Below are 18,089 nucleotides of genomic sequence, written 5' to 3' on the forward strand. Positions count from 1 at the left end.
CAACAAGTTCTATTGCAGATGAATTTGTTGCTTTGATACTGTTACATATTTTTTGAACTGAGTTTAAAGAGTACTGGTTTAATTCCTTTGGTTCAAGCAGAACTGTTACTGTGCATTTTGGTGTATTCTCTTGTTTTATTATTTGCCATGCTGCCTTGCACGTATTGGGTGACCTTTCTAAATAGTTTTCCTCTGCTCACTTTTTTGTCAGAAGAAGTTTATCCTTGTAGAAGTTTTTTGCATTTCAGATATGACGTATGAATGTTCACACCCTCTTCTGTCCCTTGGTTAGTGGCTTGCTTATGCATCTGCATGTTTCCTCTAATTTCTGCTAGCTCTCTTGTAAACCAGTTCAGACTCTTCATTTTCATTTCACTTGTGTCTGTATATGTGTGGATGGATATGTGTGTGTGTGCGAGTGTATACCTGTCCTTTTTTCCCCCTAAGGTAAGTCTTTCCGCTCCCGGGACTGGAATGACTCCTTACCCTCTCCCTTAAAACCCACATCCTTTCGTCTTTCCCTCTCCTTCCCTCTTTCCTGATGAGGCAACAGTTTGTTGCGAAAGCTTGAATTTTGTGTGTATGTTTGTGTTTGTCGACCTGCCAGCACTTTCATTTGGTAAGTCACATCATCTTTGTTTTTAGATATATTTTTCCTACGTGGAATGTTTCCCTCTATTATAATCATATATATATATATATATATATGTTATAACCTTTAATCACTAATAAATTGCGTGGATATACAAAAGTAGAAACACTAGCGGGTTACATGCTACTAACTCCATATCTGTCATTCGACTGCCGTGCCGTGACATGCGGCCGGCGCCGTTCATAGCCAGGTGGCGCTCCTGCGCTCGGCCGAGCTGCGGAGCGCCTCTATCGCCGTGTTCGCATACTGACGTAGCGGCACTTTTAAATCTCATGGCACTGTCACAACACTTTTCCCCCCTTTGAAAAAAAAAACACTCACTTCCTTGGAGACACGGACAGTGCGGAGACATCCATGGCCTCTTGGGAGGCACCGAGAAGATCCCGCGGAGAAACACGAGAGTATGGTCGAAAGTGTCCAGGACGGAAGCTTGCACGTGGAACGTCCCTCCTGGACGAGATGATGGGTGAAAACTCCGGAGCAGCATCCATAGGTGTCGAGGACCTGGGGGTGTGCTCCAGCAAGATGGGTCCCGGAGAAGGCTGCGTCGCAACTGGGGCCGGTTCCGGCATACTCGGAAGCAGTAGCGACGTCGGCTGCAGCAACACGCATGGAAGATCAGCAGCAGCGACAGGACTGGCTTCTCGGGCTGGTGGAGGCGAAAGAAGGGGCAGTGGCACCGGTGTGGCCACCACTCGTGGGCGCATGTGGTCGTAATGGCGAACAACCATGCCGTCGTCCGTATGTATTTCACAAAGCCGGCGCCCGCGAAGAGCCTGGACCACCCCTGGAATCCATTTAGGGCGAGATCCATACCCTCGTGCCCACACGTCGGCGCCCACCGAGTATTTTCCCACACTAGGGGACACAGTACAAGGCCTGACAGGGTGAAGCAGGTACAGTAGAGTGTGCGGTTGGCGGCCATGCAAGAGTTCAGCCAGGCTGCGATCACCCAGAGGCGTGAAGCGATAAGAACTCAGAAATTGCAACAGAGCGTCATCCGTGGAAAAATCACTAAGGAATTTTTTCATCTGGCTTTTGAAAGTGCGGACAAGGTGCCCGACCTCCCCATTCGATTGCGGATGGAAGGGCAGCGCGGTAACATGATGAATCCCTTGTCCAGTACAAAAATCACGGAAGCCCTGCGAAGAGAACTGAGGGCCATTGTCCGTGACAATCGTGGATGGAAGACCTTCTAGCGCAAAGATTTTGGACAAAGCCAGCATCGTCGCCGCAGTGGTGGGCGACGGACATTGAACAACAAATTGAAACTTCAAGAAGGCGACAATCAACAGTAGCCAATAAGTGCCGAGGAAGGGGCCGGCAAAGTCAGCGTGCACTCATTCCCACGGCTGCGCCGGATCAGGCCACGGAGAGGGCATTGTACGGGGTGCAGCCAGTTGTTGAGCACACTGACCACACGCAGCGACTATGTGGGCGATGTCCGAATCAATACCGGGCCAATAAACGTGCCTGCGGGCCAGGGACTTAGTCCGAGAAATCCCCCAATGGCCTTCATGCAATAGTTTGAGAACAGCTTTGCGAAGAGAGGCTGGCACCACCACTCGTGGAGATGCGCCATCCGTGGCCAGAAGAACAACACCCTCACGAACAGACAGACGAAGGCGCAAGGCATGGTAGTTGCAAAGGGGATCCGATGCCCGGCCCTTGGTCCTGTCCGGCCAACCCTGTTGAACAAAACCGATCACCTGACACAGGACCGGGTCCCGCGCAGTAGCTGATGTGACCTGCGAACCTGTAAGTGGAAAACACTCGACCGCACGACGTTCTTCCTCATCAATGTGGAAACAGAGTAGCTCATCTCGATCGAAAACCGGGTCGGGGCCCATCGGCAAATGCGACAACACGTCAGCGTTGACGTGCTGAGCCGTGGGGCGATAGTGCATCTCATAGTGAAAACGAGACAAGTATAAGGCCCAACGTTGCAGGCGGTGAGCTGCCTTATCCGGAAGCGACGCCGAGGGGCTGAACAGAGAGACCAACGGCTTGTGGTCGGTGATGAGGTGAAACTTAGAACCATACAAAAAAACGCTGAACTTTTTTAGAGCATAAATGATAGCGAGCGCCTCCTTTTCGATTTGAGAGTAACGCCGTTGGGCGATGGGTCGTTCCGACCCATCCTCATACCGATTGGCGAGAACAGCCCCTAGGCCATACTGTGACGCGTCAGTCGCCAGAACCAAGTACTGACCCGGACGGAATGTGGCAAGACAAGGTGCGGACTGCAAATGAGCCTTCAGGCGGACAAAAGCCTGCTCACACTCATCGGACCAACAGAAAGGAACGTTTTTGCGTAACAGCTGATGCAGAGGATGAGCCACCGCCACCGCGGATGGAATGAATTTGTGATAATAAGCAACCTTGCCTAGAAACGCCTGAAGTTCTTTGACTGTAGACGGCCGGGGTAGAGCGGTAATGGCTGCAACGTGCTGTCGTAGAGGGCGTATACCCTCACGGGACAAGTGGAAACCAAGATACACAATGGAGGGTTGGAAGAACTGTGACTTGGCCAGATTGCACTTCAACCCAGCTGAATGCAGAACCCGAAACAGTGAACGCAAATTGCGAAGGTGCTCCTCAGTGGAGGCCCCCGTGACAACAATGTCATCCAGGTAGTTGATGCAGCTGGGAACGGAAGCCGTGAGTTGTTCCAAAAACCGCTGAAAAATGGCCGGCACGCTAGCGACACCAAATGGTAACCGCTGGTACTGATACAACCCACAAGGAGTGTTGATGACGAGAAATTCCTTGGAAGAAGCATCCAACGGCAACTGATGGTACGCCTCCGATAAGTCAAGTTTGGAAAAGAACTGGCCCCCAGCGAGCTTGGTAAATAACTCCTCAGGACGGGGAAGAGGATAAGTGTCAATGAGGCTCTGAGCGTTGACAGTGGCTTTAAAATCACCACACATTCGCAGACTCCCGTTTGGTTTAGAAACCACCACGATGGGCGATGCCCATTCGCTGGATGTAACAGGAAGGAGAATCCCCGAAGCTGTTAACCTGTCTATCTCAGCTTTGGCAGGTGCACGCAACGCCATTGGAATAGGGCGAGCCCGGAAAAACTTAGGGCGAGCTGTAGGTTTAAGAGTAATGTGGGCTTCAAAATCCTTGGCACGACCCAGGCCAGCAGAGAACACGGACGAGAATTCAGAACACAAGCCATCCAGCTGTTGATACGGAATATCCTCAGATATGAGGTGCACGTCATCATCAATGGAGAACCCGAACAACTGGAAAGCATCATAACCGAACAGGTTTTCAGTGCCCGCATGATCCACCACATAAAACGTGAGGGGCCTAACAACAGACTTGTAGGCAGTGGAAGCATCAAACTGGCCAACGATAGGAATTTTCTGCTTATTATAAGTTCGTAGATTTCGCGTAACTGGAGACAAGGGAGGGGAGCCCAACTCCAAATACGTGCGAGAATTAATGAGAGCTACTGCACAGCCAGTGTCCACTTGCATGCGAATGTCTTTATCCAGAACACGAACAGTAACAAACAACTTATTTGTTTGAGAAAGCACACAGTTAACATCCAAGTCCGATGCCTCGTCCTCGTCGACAGGAACTTTAGGGGACAGACACACAGAAGCAATGTGGCCTTTTTTCCTACATGAATTACACGTTGCCCAACGTTTTGGACACGCGGCCCTGTCATGCTGTACGAAGCAACGTGGACAAGAAGGAAGTGCGGAACGAACCTGCTTCTGTGGTTGCCGTTTTCGCTGCGAGCGTGGCGGCCCAACACGACGTTGTTGACGCGAGTGCACCGCCGCCACATCGTCGTGTCCCTGTGGAACAGGCAAATTGTCCGCGTCGAAAGTGGTGTGTACAGCGTCTACATCACACCACGCATCTATTTGCGCACCAGCAGCGTGAGACACTTCAAAAGATTGAGCGATGCTGAGAACTTCCGACAACGACGGGTTTGGCAATTGTAAGGCACGTTGCCGAACTTCTTTATCAGGAGCAAGCCGTAGAATAGCGTCCCTAACCATTGAATCAGCATAAGACTCATGATGAGTGTCCGTGACAAACTGACATTTCCGACTCAGACCGTGTAGTTCTGCCGCCCAAGCCCGGTAGGATTGATGGGGCTGTTTACGACACCGGTAGAACGCCACGCGGGCGGCAACGACGTGGGTGTTTTTTCGGTAATAGTTAGACAATAAATCACACATTTCTTGGAAGGACAGAGAGGCAGGTTCCCGCAGAGGGGCTCACTGAGATAGCAGCTGATAGATCCGTGGGGAAATCCAAGATAGAAATAACGACTTACACATAGGAGCGTCGACAACGCCGAAAGCCAAGAAGTGTTGCCGCAAACGCTTCTCATAATCCTCCCAGTCTTCAGCGGCCTCGTCGTAAGGAGGGAACGGAGGCGGAGAAGAGGAAGACAGACGATGAGTAAGCGACGTCGACAACGCCTGAATAGCAGCCGTCAGCTGCGTTTGCTGTTCAATGAGCGCTTGCATAAGCTGTTCCATGTCTGCCCCGACACGAACACACAATTCCACAACGCAGGAAAAAAAAATCCGACCTCGTCGCCAAAAAGTGTTATAACCTTTAATCACAAATAAATTGCTTGGATATACAAAAGTAGAAACACTAGCGGGTTACATGCTACTAACTCCGTATCTGTCATTCGACTGCCGTGCCGTGACATGCGGCCGGCGCCGTTCATAGCCAGGTGGCGCTCCCGCGCTCGGCCGAGCTGCGGAGCGCCTCTATCGCCGTGTTCGCGTACTAACGTAGCGGCACTTTTAAATCTCGTGGCACTGTCACAACAATATATATATATATATATAAACACAGATGATGTGACTTACCGAACGAAAGTGCTGGCAGGTCGATAGACACACAAACAAACACAAACATACACACAAAATTCAAGCTTTCGCAACAAACTGTTGCCTCATCAGGAAAGAGGAAAGGAGGGGGAAGACGAGAGGATGTGGGTTTTAAGGGAGAGGGTAAGGAGTCATTCCAATCCCAGGAGCGGAAAGACTTACCTTAGGGGGAAAAAAGGACGGGTATACACTCGCACACACACACATATCCATCCACACATCTACAGACACAAGCAGACATATTTAAAGACAAAGAGTTTGGGCAGAGATGTCAGTCGAGGCGGAAGTGCAGAGGCAAAGATGTTGTTGAATGACAGGTGAGGTATGAGTGGCGGCAACTTGAAATTAGCAGAGATTGAGGCCTGGTGGGTAACGGGAAGAGAGGATATATTGAAGGGCAAGTTCTCATCTCCGGAGTTCAGATAGGTTGGTGTTGGTGGGAAGTATCCAGATAACCCGGATGGTGTAACACTGTGCCAAGATGTGCTGGCCGTGCACCAAGGCATGTTTAGCCACCGGGTGATCCTCATTACCAACAAACGCTGTCTGCCTGTGTCCATTCATGCGAATGGACAGTTTGTTGCTGGTCATTCCCACGTAGAATGCATCACAGTGTAGGCAGGTCAGTTGGTAAATCAAGTGGGTGCTTTCACATGTGGCTCTGCCTTTGATCGTGTACACCTTCCGGGTTACAGGACTGGAGTAGGTGGTGGTGGGAGGGTGCATGGGACAGGTTTTACACCGGGGGCGGTTACAAGGATAGGAGCCAGAGGGTAGGGAAGGTGGTTTGGGGATTCATAGGGATGAACTAACAGGTACAAAGGCACTCTTGGTGGAGTGGGGAGGATTTCATGAACGGTGGATCTCATTTCGGGGCAGGATTTGAGGAAGCTGTATCCCTGCTGGAGAGCCACGTTCAGAGTCTAATCCAGCCCTGGAAAGTATCCTGTCACAAGTGGGGCACTTTTGGGGTTCTTCTGTGGGAGGTTCTGGGTTTGAGGGGATGAGGAAGTGGCTCTGGTTATTTGCTTCTGTACAGGTCGGGAGGGTAGTTGCGGGATGCGAAAGCTGTTTTCAGGTTGTTGGCGTAATGGTTCAGGGATTCAGGACTGGAGCAGATTCGTTTGCCATGAAGACCTAGGCTGTAGGGAAGGGACCGTTTGATATGGAATGGGTGGCAGCTGTCATAATGGAAGTACTGTTGCTTGTTGGTGGGTTTGATGTGGACGGATGTGTGAAGCTGGCCATTGGACAGATGGAGGTCAACGTCAAGGAAAGTGGCATGGGATTTGGAGTAGGAGCAGGTGAATCTGACGGAACCAAAGGAGTTGGGGTTGGAGAGGAAATTCTGGAGTTCTTCTTCACTGTGAGTCCAGATCTAGAAGATGTCATCAATAAATCTGTACCACACTTTGGGTTGGCAGGCCTGGGTAATCAAGAAGGCTTCCTCTAAGTGACCCATAAATAGGTTGGCATACGAGGGGGCCATCCTGGTACCCATGGCTGTTCCCTTTAATTGTTGGTATGTCTGGCCTTCAAAAGTGAAGAGGTTGTGAGTCAGGATGAAGCTGGCTAAGGTAATGAGGAAAGAGGTTTTAGGTAGGGTGGCAGGTGATCAGCGTGAAAGGAAGTGCTCCATTGCAGTGAGGCCCTGGACGTGCAGGATATTTGTGTATAGGGAAGTGGCATCAATGGTTACAAGGATGGTTTCCGGGGGTAACAGACTGAGTAAGGATTCCAGGCGTTCGAGAAAGTGGTTGGTGTCTTTGATGAAGGATGGGAGACTGCATGTAATGGGTTGAAGCTGTTGATCTACATAGGCAGAGATACGTTCTGTGTGGGCTTGGTAGCCAGCTACAATGGGGTGGCCGGGATGTTTGGGTTTGTGAATTTTAGGAAGTAGGTAGAAGGTAGGACTGCAAGGTGTCGGTGGGGTCAGGAGGTTGATGGAGTCAGGTGAAAGGTTTTGTAGGGGCCTAAGGTTCTGAGGATTCCTTGAAGCTCCACCTGGACATCAGGAATGGGATTACCTTGGCAAACTGTGTATGTAGTGTTGTCTGAAAGCTGACGCAGTCCCTCAGCCACATACTCCCGACGATCAAGTATCATGGTCGTGGAACCCTTGTCAGCCGGAAGAATGATGATGGATCGGTCAGCTTTCAGATCACAGATACCCTGGGCTTCGGCTGAGGTGATGTTGTGAGTAGGATTAAGGTTTTTCAAGAAAGATTGAGAGGCAAGGCTGGAAGTGAGAAATTCCTGGAAGGTTTGGAGAGGGTGATTTTGAGGAAGAGGACGTGGGTCCCGCTGTGATGGAAGACGGAACTGTTCCAGGCAGGGTTCAATTTGGATAGTGTCTTGGGGAGTTGGATCATTAGGAGTAGGATCAGGATTATTTTTCTTCATGGCAAAGTGATATTTCCAGCAGAGAGTACGAGTGTAGGACAGTAAATCTTTGACAAGGGCAGTTTGGTTGAATTTGGGAGTGGGGCTCAAGGTGAGGCCTTTGGATAGGACAGAGGTTTCCGATTGGGAGAGAGGTTTAGAGGAAAGGTTAAGTACTGAATTGAGGTGTTGTGGTTCCAGATTGTGCTGACTAGAATTTTGAGGTGTTAGGGGGAGTGGAGCTGGAAATGGGAGATTAAGTAGATGGGAGAGACTGGGTCTGTGTGAAATGAGAGGAGGTTGAGGTTTGTTGGAAAGGTTGTGGAGGGTGAGTGAGTTGCCTTTCCGGAAGGGTTCCATGACCGTGATACTTGATCATCGGGAGTATGTGGCTGAGGAACTGCGTCAGCTTTCAGACAACACTGCATACAAAGTTTGCCAAGGTAATCCCATTCCTAATGTCCAGGCGGAGTTTCAAGGAATCCTCAGAACCTCAGGTCCCCTACAAAACCTTTCACCTGACTCCATCAACCTCCTGACCCCACCAACACCCCGCACCCCTACCTTCTACCTACTTCCTAAAATTCACAAACCAAATCATCCCGGCTGCCCCATTGTAGCTGGTTACCAAGCCCACACAGAACGTATCTCTGCCTATGTAGATCAACACCTTCAACCCATTACATGCAGTCTCCCATCCTTCATCAAAGACACCAATCACTTTCTCCAATGCCTGGAATCCTTACCCAATCTGTTACCCCCGGAAACCATCCTTGTAACCATTGATGCCACTTCCTTATACACAAATATCCTGCACGCCCAGGGCCTCGCTGCGATGGAGCACTTCCTTTCACGCTGATCATCTGCCACCCTACCTAAAACCTCTTTCCTCATTACCTTAGCCAGCTTCATCATAACTCACAACTTCTTCCCTTTCGAAGGCCGAAGGCCAGACATGCCAACAATTAAAGGGAACAGCCATGGGTACCAGGATGGCCCCCTCGTATGCCAACCTATTTATGGGTCACTTAGAGGAAGCCTCCTTGATTACCCAAGCCAGTCAACCCAAAGTTTGGTACAGATTTATTGATGACGTTTTCTAGATATGGACTCACAGTGAAGACGAACTCCAGAATTTCCTCTCCAACCTCAACTCCTCCGGTTCCATCAGATTCACCTAGTTCTACTCCAAATCCCGTGCCACTTTCCTCGATGTTGACCTCCATCTGTCCAATGGCCAGCTTCACAAATCCGTCCACATCAAACCCACCAACAAGCAACAGTACTTCCATTATGACAGCTGCCACCCATTCCATATCAAACGGTCCCTTCCCTACAGCCTAGGTCTTTGTGGCAAACGAATCTGCTCCAGTCCTCAATCCCTGAACCATCACACCAACAACCTGGAAACAGCTTTTGTATCCCGCAACTACCCTCCCGACCTAGTACAGAAGCAAATAACCAGAGCCACTTCCTCATCCCCTCCAAACCCAGAACCTCCCACAGAAGAGCCCCAAAAGTGCCCCACTTGTGACAGGATACTTTCCGGGATTGGATCAGACTCTGAACGTGGCTCTCCAGCAGGGATACGGCTTCCTCAGATCCTGCCCTGAAATGAGATCCATCCTTCATGAAATCCTCCCCACTCCACCAAGAGTGTCTTTCCGCCATCCACCTAACCTTCGTAACCTCTTGGTTCATCCCTATGAAACCCCAAACCACCTTCCCTACCCTCTGGCTCCTACCCTTGTAACTGCCCCCGGTGTAAAACCTGTCCCATGCACCCTCCCACCACCACCTACTCCAGTTCTGTAACCCAGAAGGTGAGCACAATCAAAGACAGAGCCATGTGTGAAAGCACCCACGTGATTTACCAACTGACCTGCCTACACTGTGAAGCTTTCTATGTGGGAATGACCAGCAACAAACCATCCATTCACATGAATGGACACAGGCAGACAGTGTTTGTTGGTAATGAGGATCACCCTGTGGCTAAACATGCCTTGGTGCAAGGCCAACACATCTTGGCACAGTGTTACACCATCCGGGTTATCTGGATACTTCTCACTAACACCAACCTATCAGAACTCCGGAGATGGGAACTTGCCCTTCAATATATCCTCTCTTCCCGTTACCCACCAGGCCTCAACCTCCGCTAATTTCAAGTTGCCGCCGCTCATACCTCACCTGTCATTCAACAACATTTTTGCCTCTATACTTCAGCCTCGACTGACATCTCTGCCCAAACTCTTTGCCTTTACATATGCCTGCTTGTGTCTATATATGTGCGGATGGATATGTGTGTGTGTGCGAGTGTATACCTGTCCCTTTTCCCCCCAAGGTAAGTCTTTCTGCTCCCGGGATTGGAATGACTCCTTACCCTCTCCCTTAAAACCCACATCCTTTAGTCTTTCCCTCTCGTTCCCTCTTTCCTGACGAAGCAACCGTGGGTTGCGAAAGCTTGAAATTTGTGTATCTGTTTGTGTTTGTTATTGTCTCTATCAATGTACCAATGCTTTCGTTTGGTAAGTTACAGAATCTTTGTTTTTAGATATATTTTTCCCATGTGGAATGTTTCCCTCTATTGATGAGCAAGAATACCATAAATCTGTGTACTTTTTGAAGAAGTTATCAAAGGTAATTTCAGCTTCTCTTTTTTCAGATTGACAATTATATGTAAATTCCCAATTTGCACTTCCTATCTATCAACAAACATACTTATGTACTCTTCCTTTTGCCCTCCTATCATTACTACTTTAGGTTCTTCAATTTTAACTGGTTGCCCCTTACAGAGTGTAAGGAGTAGTGGCTCACAATCTTCAATGCCACTTCCTGCAAGTCTGATTGTAAAACCTTCCCTATGGAAATTCACAACAATATTGTCTATGCAGGCATACTTATGTGTGGCACGGTTATTTGTACAATAGAGGTCTAATGATCTTACCATATTCAAGAATATCCTAGTGACTAGCCTCTGTGTGTTTGCCATTTCTATGTTGAAATCACCACATATAGCAATTCTTGTCCTACTCTTCAATATCTTTTTAACTATTTATTCACATTTTTCAGTAAACAAATTTACATTATCATCTGGTGACCCATATAAACTAACTATTACTATATTTTCATTCATTAGTTTTACACAACTAAACTCCATATCTGGTTCTGTGGAGTACATAGATACATCAATTCTGGAAAACTTTATTCCTTCTTTGACAAAAATTCCAGCCCCACCATTCTTTCTCTGTTTTCTACATATCATGTCTCCCACAACATACCTTTGGGGAGCAAATAAATTTACTTGTTCTTGGGTTAACCAGTGCTCATATACACATATAATATCTACACGCTCAGTGTTACATAAATGTTCTAATTCTAAAATCTTATTTCTAATGCAAGATATGTTAACTTGTAGAAAAGTAAGTATTTTGTCTCTGTCTGTATACCTCTAAGAAAAATTTGACTCTATATTTGAAGTTGTAGATTCAGTTAATGTCTTTAATCTTGGTGCACTGTGACCATCTGCATTATGATAATCATATACCAGTACATCCACTTGTTGACTCACTTTGTTAACTGCTTCCTTCTGTGAAAGCACCACTGATCCCACCAAAAACCCTGGTCCCTTAGTTGTGGTTTCTTTCTTCGGGTTGACTGCCATATTCCGACTGTTGGTATTCTCTTCCTTGAGTTTGAGTTGCTATTCTTCTTTCTGCAAGTAGATCTCTCTTCTTATATGGTGTCTTCTTTCCTGACACATCATTTGCTACTTCTTCTAACTTTTGCACTGATCTCTTGGGTATGTTTATTTCTTGAGTAATTGTGCTCTCCACACATACAGAATTTACTTTTGAGGATTCTGTTGTTATTTCTGCAGGAGTTGTGTCAGTAACAGTTCTCACTGGTTTCTTATCTGAAACTGCAGTTTCCTTCTGTTTAAGTTCTATTGCTGTTTTGTTCACTTCCCTGTTTGTTTCCATTGATTCATGAATTCTTGTGGCAATTAGTTCTTTACCAGTTGCATTTAGGTGCTGTCCACGTGCTGTATATACTTCCTTGTTACTAGGAGTATTAATAAAATGAGTGTTAGGGAAGCCTTTCACTTTTTGTTTTTTTTGTTTTTTTTTGTTTTTGTTTTCTGTTTGTGGATTGAATTTCTTAGTTAACACAAGACCATTCAGGCAGATCATGCCTGTGTGGTACTCCAACTACAATCACATTTGTGTTTTGTAATGCTGGCGAGGCTTTTTGTAGTGAATGAATTGCCAAGTTGGCTTCATTCTTTGCTACCTCATTAGCCCCTGCCCTAATAACTGCACAATCTTCATTTGTCAGCTTGTGCATTTTTGTAATATTACGCTAGTGGGGGCACCTGGTATCACCTTCCTTTCGATGTCATATTTATTTCAAGTTAAATTAAAAATGTTTCTTGTACAGTATCTGCAATGGCTATCAGAGGCAACGAATATTTTGGGTCTCCTACTCACTAACTGACTCTCAGGAGCAAAGGTTTGCATTTTCATTGCTGCACCCTTAGATTGCTTTCCTTTTAGAACTGTGTTCTGTGTTGTGATATGCATGCTGTGTTGTGAATTGTGCTTTATGCTGGATGTCTCAAATCTGTAGTTTTTACACATTTCTTTCTTGGCTGATTCTCGCCTCTGGAATTTGTTTCATAGTACACATATAATTGTTTTTGAACACTTAAGTTCCTTTCTGTTATGTTGGTAATCTGGATCCTTGGTTCTTTTGTTTGTATACGTTGAGTATGACGAGTAGACTATCTTTGCTCTTGATGTTCACTCTCTGAAATGTGTTCCATGTAATGTGTTGTTATCAGAATATAAGTATTATGAACAATCTGTTACTTAGTGAATATGTGCAGTGAACTATGTTTGTTGTGTATGTGGGAAAGGGGGGGAGACAAATAACTGAAGAAGTTTCTTAGGTCATGTGCCTGTGTTGTATATGATACTTGTTTTTATTTGTGTTTTTGTCAACTTCATAAGCGTTTGAATTCTCATTTTTGAGAAGAAATCAGTCACGTTTTCTAGTGCTTTGAATTTGAGTGTCTGAAAATGGCTTCCAATGTAAATTTGACAAAAACCACTACTCCAGTGGTAGACAAACTGAGAAACAAGGATGATTATAACACGTGGGAGTTCGGAATGAAACTCAATCTAAGAAATTTTGGGATTATACCATAGGTGCAAGTACTGCTACAAATGCAGAGAAGGGTATTGATGCGTGGACACTTATTCTTTTGCATGTGGATAAATTTCTGTGTGCACACATGGAAAACACAACAAAAGCAAGGGAAGCTTGGGATACTTTGGAAAAACTGCTTGCTGGTAAGAATAAAACCAGACAGATGAATCTCTGGGATGTTCTGCTGGATACTACATAATCCAAATGCGAAGAAAATATTCAAAATTACATTACTCACATTTTGGATGTAGCCAACAAACTGCAGAACATGGGCAAACCAGTTGATGATGGGCTAATTGCACTGATTATGCTTAGAGGTTTACCAAAGGTTTATTTACCATACCGGATGGGTAGAGAATCCAGTACAATGGACGAAAATTTCACATCAGAAAATATCAAAGCAAAGTTGCTGAATGGTCGTGTGGAAGAATACCTCAAGTTGGGCAAAGATGGCAGTGATAATACTCTGTTTACAAAGAATTATAAGAAATCACAACAGGGTTTCCCAAAAGACAGGCAAGGAAAGAAGAAGGTGAAATGTTTCAGTTGCTGGAAGTATGGTCACTTCAAGTCTGAATGTCCACAGAATAAAGAATCGTCAAAGAAAGAATCAAAGGGAACACAAAAGTCATTGTTTTGTGCAGTTGGTATGTCAGATTTCAATCAGAATGAGTGGATCCGTGATTCCAGAGCAACATCGCACATGACATCAAGAAAGGAATGGCTTAAAGATTTTGAAACAGAAAATAGCAAACAAAAAATTGTGAAGTGTGCTGATAATGTTGAATTAGTGAGCGAAGGGAAAGGTGATGTTATTGTCAATTCATCAGATATATCCTCAATAAAGAATGTTATTCTTGTCCCTGGCTTAGTGACTAATTTGTTGTCAGTTTCTGCTTTAGTAAAGAAAGGCACTGATGTTGTTTTTGACAAAGATGGATGTAAGATGCCTAAAAGTGGTGAGATACTTGGTTCTGGATCAGAGTCAAATGACATTTATAAACTAAAAAATGCTAAACCTGTGTTGTCAGATGAGCATGCTCTTGATGTTAAAAATTTTAGTAATCTGGAAGACTTATGGTACTGTAGACTTGGTCATGTTAGAGTTGACACTGGACTTAGGCTATGTTTACAGAGTGGTGCCATAAAGTTGGAGTGCTGTGACTCTGAAACTCTTGACAAGTGCAAATCATGTGTACTAAGTAAGATGTTGAAATACCCATTTCCTAAGACTGGGGGGCAACGTGCATTTGAGTTGCTTGGCCTTGTGCATGTGGAGTTTTGTGGCCCCATGGAGCAAATGTCACATCATATGGCTAAGTACATGTATGTACTAGTGGATGATTATTCCAGAAGGACACTCTGTTACTTTCTCAAGAGTGAAGATCAAACATTTGAATTTTTCTGTGAGTTTAAAACTTGGATAGAAAATAGAGTTGGTGCAAAGATAAAATCAATTAGATCTGATAATGGCAGTGAATTTGTGAACTCAAATTTTGATTTATTGCTTAGAGAGATTAGAACAGAGCATCAGATTAGTGTGCCCTGTAGCCCAGAACAGAATGGGGTTGTGGAGAGGATTAACAGGTCAATTTGTGAGACGGCATGGTGCATGCTATTTGAATCTAGTCTGCCTAAGCAGTATTGGGCAGAGGCATGCAATACAGCTGTTTGCATAAAGAACCATTCCACACAGAGCACTTAATGGTAAGACTCCACAGGAATTATGGACTGGAAAAGTATCTTGTTTGAACCATTTAAAGGTGTTTGGATGTCAAGCTCCTCTAAATATACCAGATCAAAACAGAAGAAAGTGGAATGCCAAAGCTAAAGAACTTGCTTTTGTAGGTTATGATGAAATGACCAAAGGTTACAGACTAATTGATCCACAGAACCCCAAGAAAATAGTGAAAGGCAGGAGTGTTGCTTTTTGGAGAATGAGTGCATGACTGACAATACTGGTACACCAGCTGTTAATAATGAAGATTACTGTATGTTCTGGTCAAGTAAACAATATACTGAATAGGGAAAGGCAGAGGAAAAGAAGAAGTCAGCAGTGCTGGAAGTGACAGAGATCAAGACCCACACTACATCCCAGATGCTCAGTCTGTGGCAGACACAGAAGAGACTGAGGTGCAGCTGATGGACCCTCATGCTTCAGAAGAGGACCAACCAGTCAGAAGGTCTGCCCGTGTATGCAAAACCAAGGAGTACCTGGGTTATGTCACCTATTTAGTGATTTTTCTAGTTCGGGAGAAGATCCTGTGAACTTGGAGGATGCCATGTTAAGGAATGACAAAGAAGACTGGATAAAGGCCATGAAAGAAGAAATTAAGAGTTTCCAAAACAATGGTGTTTGGGAGCTTGTGGGTCCACCAAAAAGTAATAAAAGTATTGTAGGTAACAAGTGGGTATTTAAGCTGAAAAGGAATGTGGGTGGTACAGCACTCCACCATGCTAGACTTGTTGCTAAAGGGTTTACACAAAAATTTGGCATCGGTTATTGTAAGACTTTTTCACCTGTTGTGAGACATAGTACTCTTAGAGTTCTCATTAGTTTAACTGTAAATCTTGATCTTAAGATCTATCATTTTGATATTAAGACTGATTTTCTGTATGGGGACTTGGAGGAAACTATTCTCATGAAGCAACCAGATGGTTTTGTTATAAAAGGGAGTGAAGGTAAAGTCTATAAACTAACTAAGGCCATTTATGGTTTGAAACAATCAGCCAGACAGTGGAACTGAAAAGGCAAAATGTTTGCTTTTAGACCTAGGTTACGTTGCAAATACTGATGAAGACTGTGTGTTTATTAAACAGTCAGGTAAAAATGTTGCAATTATTGCTTTATATGTTGATGATTTTTATGTCTTGTGTAATAACAGTGTGATGACAGACAAGTTGTATCAGGAATTGTCTGAGAATTTTGAAGTTAAAGACCTAGGAGAAGCAAAGTCTTGTCTGGGTATGTGTATAACCAGAAACTGGGAGGAAGGTAGTTTAAAACTTGACCAGAAGGGTTATATTGCAGATGTGCTGAAATGCTTTGATATGGTCAATTGTGCTCATGTTAGAACACCACTGGAAGCTGGATTAAGGCTTTGGGATATGCAGGATGATAAAGTTCAAGTGCCATATCAAAAACTTGTAGGTTGTTTGCTGTATATCAGCATTAATACAAGACCTGACATATCTTATGCTGCAAGTATTTTAAGCCAATATAATTGTAAGTTTACTAGTGTTCACTGGAAGACAGCAAAAAGGGTGCTTCGTTAGCTCAAGGATACTATAGATTATGGCATTGTATTTGACAAAGAAGATTTTAAGAATCTGAATATAACTGGGTTTGTTCGTTTGAATTTTGTAGATGATTTAGCTACAGGGTTGTCACAATATGAAGTGTTTTTCTTTTAGGGAAAACCATAATTTCATGGGAGACCAAGAAACTGAAGGATGTAGCAACCTCAACTACCAAAGCTGAGTAATCAGCTTTGAATTCTGCAGCCAAAGAGACACTTTATTTGAGACAGCTAATAAGTGAATTGTTAAATAGTAAGCACCAGAATCCTATAATCATTTTCCATGACAACCAGAGTTCTATTAGACTATCTCAAAATCCTGTGTTGCATTCTAGATTAAAGCATGTTTGTGCTAAAGGACATTTTATTAGACAATGTATGAAAAGAAACGAGATTGTTGTTAAGTATTTGCAGTCAAAGTAAATACCTGCTGATGTATTAACTAAACCACTTGCCAGAGAGCAACACATGTATCTTCTTCATAAATTGAAGTTGTCGCCAGATTAAGTGGTAGTGTTATGATGGTAAACTGGCTCCTTGATTCTTTTTTTTTGTATACATCGAGTATGACAAGTAGACTACCTTTGCTCTTGATGTTCACTCTCTTAAGTGTGCTACATGTAATGTGTCGTTATCAGAATATACACTCCTGGAAATTGAAATAAGAACACCGTGAATTCATTGTCCCAGGAAGGGGAAACTTTATTGACACATTCCTGGGGTCAGATACATCACATGATCACACTGACAGAACCACAGGCACATAGACACAGGCAACAGAGCATGCACAATGTCGGCACTAGTACAGTGTATATCCACCTTTCGCAGCAATGCAGGCTGCTATTCTCCCATGGAGACGATCGTAGAGATGCTGGATGTAGTCCTGTGGAACGGCTTGCCATGCCATTTCCACCTGGCGCCTCAGTTGGACCAGCGTTCGTGCTGGACGTGCAGACCGCGTGAGACGACGCTTCATCCAGTCCCAAACATGCTCAATGGGGGACAGATCTGGAGATCTTGCTGGCCAGGGTAGTTGACTTACACCTTCTAGAGCACGTTGGGTGGCACGGGATACATGCGGACGTGCATTGTCCTGTTGGAACAGCAGGTTCCCTTGCCGGTCTAGGAACGGTAGAACGATGGGTTCGATGACGGTTTGGATGTACCGTGCACTATTCAGTGTCCCCTCGACGATCACCAGTGGTGTATGGCCAGTGTAGGAGATCGCTCCCCACACCATGATGCCGGGTGTTGGCCCTGTGTGCCTCGGTCGTATGCAGTCCTGATTGTGGCGCTCACCTGCACGGCGCCAAACACGCATACGACCATCATTGGCACCAAGGCAGAAGCGACTCTCATCGCTGAAGACGACACGTCTCCATTCGTCCCTCCATTCACGCCTGTCGCGACACCACTGGAGGCGGGGTGCACGATGTTGGGGCGTGAGCGGAAGACGGCCTAACGGTGTGCGGGACCGTAGCCCAGCTTCATGGAGACGGTTGCGAATGGTCCTCGCCGATACCCCAGGAGCAACAGTGTCCCTAATTTGCTGGGAAGTGGCGGTGCGGTCCCCTACGGCACTGCGTAGGATCCTATGGTCTTGGCGTGCATCCGTGCGTCGCTGCGGTCCGGTCCCAGGTCGCCGGGCACGTGCACCATCCGCCGACC

This window comes from Schistocerca piceifrons, chromosome 1, assembly GCF_021461385.2.
Source record: "Schistocerca piceifrons isolate TAMUIC-IGC-003096 chromosome 1, iqSchPice1.1, whole genome shotgun sequence".
NCBI lineage: Eukaryota > Metazoa > Arthropoda > Insecta > Orthoptera > Acrididae > Schistocerca > Schistocerca piceifrons.